Below are 3,244 nucleotides of genomic sequence, written 5' to 3' on the forward strand. Positions count from 1 at the left end.
CAAAAGTGCACTTTTCTGAAGTGTACGTTCGCGTAACTGAGGGTCTACTTCTCGTTTTTGAAAAAAGTGAGTTTTCGATCAGGAGAAGTAGATATATATATATATATATATATATATATAAAATTGAATCCAACATAGACAACAAGAACTAACAGGATGGTGCTGTATATAAAGAAATGCAAAATGCCAACAAAAACCAGCACGTATTTCACAGCCAGGGCATCCGCTTCACTCTTCGCCAACAAATATGTTAAAAAGTTCTCAATGGAAATCCTTTGAAATACTTTAAAACATTTATAAAATCAGTAGACACAATCGAGAGGCAGCGAAACACAGCAGGAGCTATAATGTTCTATATATATATAATCCACGTTTGTAATCCAATAGCTAGCAAAAAAGCCACATTCCTCTGCAGTAGCTGGTAAAAAGATTTATTTCATATAGAGTAAGCGCTTTCACCTAGATGGCTTCTTCAGACTCATACATGTATGTGGCTTTTTTGCTAGCTATTGGATTACAAACGTGAATTATATATATATAGAACATTATAGCTCCTGCTGTGTTTCGCTGCCTCTCGATTGTGTCTACTGATTTTATAAACTTTTTTATCTGGAGGAGCATTTACTCCACATTTCTGTGACTGAATATATACTTTAAAACATTTATTGAATGAAAATAAAAAATAAAAAGCTGTTCAAGGTGGATAATATCAAATAGATAAACGCTTTCGGATTCCAACACTGATCCTTCTTCAGATCTAATTCTCCACCATTATTCTTACTTTTGATAACACTCTCTCCACCAGTAGCTAGATGTCTTCATGACAACTTCCCCATATCGGTCCAATCACAAGCATCTTTTCAATTTCTGCCCTTGAAGCACCTGTTTCATTGGAAAAGCAGTATTAAGCCCTGGTGCCTTATAAGCTCTCAGTTTCCCAATCCAATGCATTTCCTTCTGTTCCAAGATGTTATTTAGATCACCTCCTCTTTCTGAAACATAAATTATTTGTAAGGCTCTAAAGCCAAAACTATGTCCAGCATTATCTCTTACATACTTTGCCAGGGGATTTTTATAGTCTTTAAGTTTTATGTCACTAATATGTTTCTTAAAAATGAAATAATCAACAATACGGACAATCCGTTGTTAAGAGTGAGCTTCGCAGAGGAGGTCATGACAATAAATACAGACAGTCAAGTTAAATTGAATGATATCAATATACAAAACTTTTATAAAGATGTGAGAGTATTAGAAGATTGTTTTTATGAACTGAAGAGGCTGCAATGGCAATGCCTTCACTTAAGAGGCGTGCCTGCACCATCAAATAGTGCAGAGAGGATTAAGGGTGTTGATAATGCAGACACAAGGTAACACGCAACCAGAGCTATTGAAAAAATGGCAAAGTTTGAACTTAGAGCTTAGCCAAAACTACATGAAGCTCCTTATTGACCTCTTTCAATCGAAAGAACAAGAGTTAATAAAGAAACTGGAAGATTTACAAAGTTATATGGAGCAGGAGTATGAAAATGAGAACTGTACAGCTAAAATAGAAGACGTGTATTATAAGGTATCTTTATATGACAATAAGCTAGAATAGACTAAAACTAAAAAACTGAGGAGAGATTATAGTGATTTCCAAAAGGGAGATGTCTTTACCTGGCCAAGGGAGCATAACAGTGAAGGGCATGTGACAAAAGAGGGTGTATCACAAGAGAAGCAAACACAACATGTTGGAAAAAAATCATTTGCTGCAGCTGAAAGTAACATAAGAGACAAAAAAAAATGAAGGTAGATTGAGAAGGTATAATTTTAATAGCGGTCATACTGTACCTACACAAGAGGGTAGAACCACACACAATCAAATGATTGAAGTGCTGAATACTCAAGAGACAATGTTAGAGAATCAAGAAATGGGAATGACCAGTAATACGGGGGCCAGGCCAAAGAATGGTTCACAGAATATGTTTTTTCCATTACTTCCACTGTGCGTAAGAGAAACAAGGAAAACAGACGACTGCAAACTGGGCACCATAGTGGAAAGTGCATCGGACACGGATATCCTTCAGAAGGGACTCACGGAAACAGATAGCTGGTGCCAGAGCCATGGCCTGAAGTTAAACGCCAAAAAATGTATAGTCATACCCTTCGGGAAAAACAAGGTAACCCCAAGCTACCATATAGGTGGCAATCCACTAAGCACAGAAGAGGTTATCAGGGACCTGGGGACCCAGGTTGACAGTGGCCTTTCTTTTGACACTCACATTGCTAAAGTGGTTAGAAAGACCTTCTACATTGCCCACCTGATCATGAAGGGATTCACATCCAGATCTAGTGAGGTCATTGTTCCCCTGTACTCTTCACTTATCAGACCAATGATCGAGTACAATGCCCCATTCGGGATGTATCTCACCCGACATCTGCAGCAATTGGAGAGACCCCAAATGTTCCTCACCAAAAGGATAAAGGGACTCCAAAATCTGTCATATGCTGCCAGATTGAAGAAACTCCAGCTCTATTCAGTTGCATACCGTCTGCTCAGAGGTGACATGTGCCTGACATACAAGGCCATGTCCAACCCGGAATTAATGGACACGCTCCACCTCAAAAAATCCAAATCCACCAAAACCACTAGAGCAAGTGACTTAAACCTTAGCACGGATATAAATAGGACATGCTGGAGGGATAGATTTATCACTCAGAGACTCTCTATGCTGTGGAATAAAATCCCGATCCATGTGAGGCAGAGCACCTCACTGGCTCTGTTCAAGAGAAATCTTGACCTGTGGATGGGAGATCGTAGGTTTATCCCGGGAATCATCTCTGTGTCACTGCTGGACAGAGGCACAACAAACTAATGGGCACAGTATTTTTTCATATAAGGGGCGGCGTAAGCCACTAAAATTTGGGCTAGGCGTATAAATGCCTTAGGGCAGATAGCCTAGTATAAACCTATGAACCTATGAACCTATAAGATCAATAAGCAGAGGAAGAAAAAGAAGGAGGTAGAATATAGAAGAACGATAAGTGATGTTGGGGAAAAATCCCTGGTATTTAATTTGTCATCATTTTCACTAAATGAAGCACATATAAGTGTTCTCAACAAAGTGTTAAAGTTTATCCCTGCTAGAGGGTTGGACAATAATGAAGCAATATTAAGCGTAATGCTGCTAGGATGTGATATTATGCTGAAGAGCATATATAAGGAAAGTATAACAACAGAGATTGCTTTGTTTGAAAATCCTAG

This window comes from Protopterus annectens, chromosome 17.part0, assembly GCF_019279795.1.
Source record: "Protopterus annectens isolate FY-2018-M chromosome 17.part0, PAN1.0, whole genome shotgun sequence".
NCBI classification, from domain to species: Eukaryota; Metazoa; Chordata; order Ceratodontiformes; family Protopteridae; genus Protopterus; species Protopterus annectens.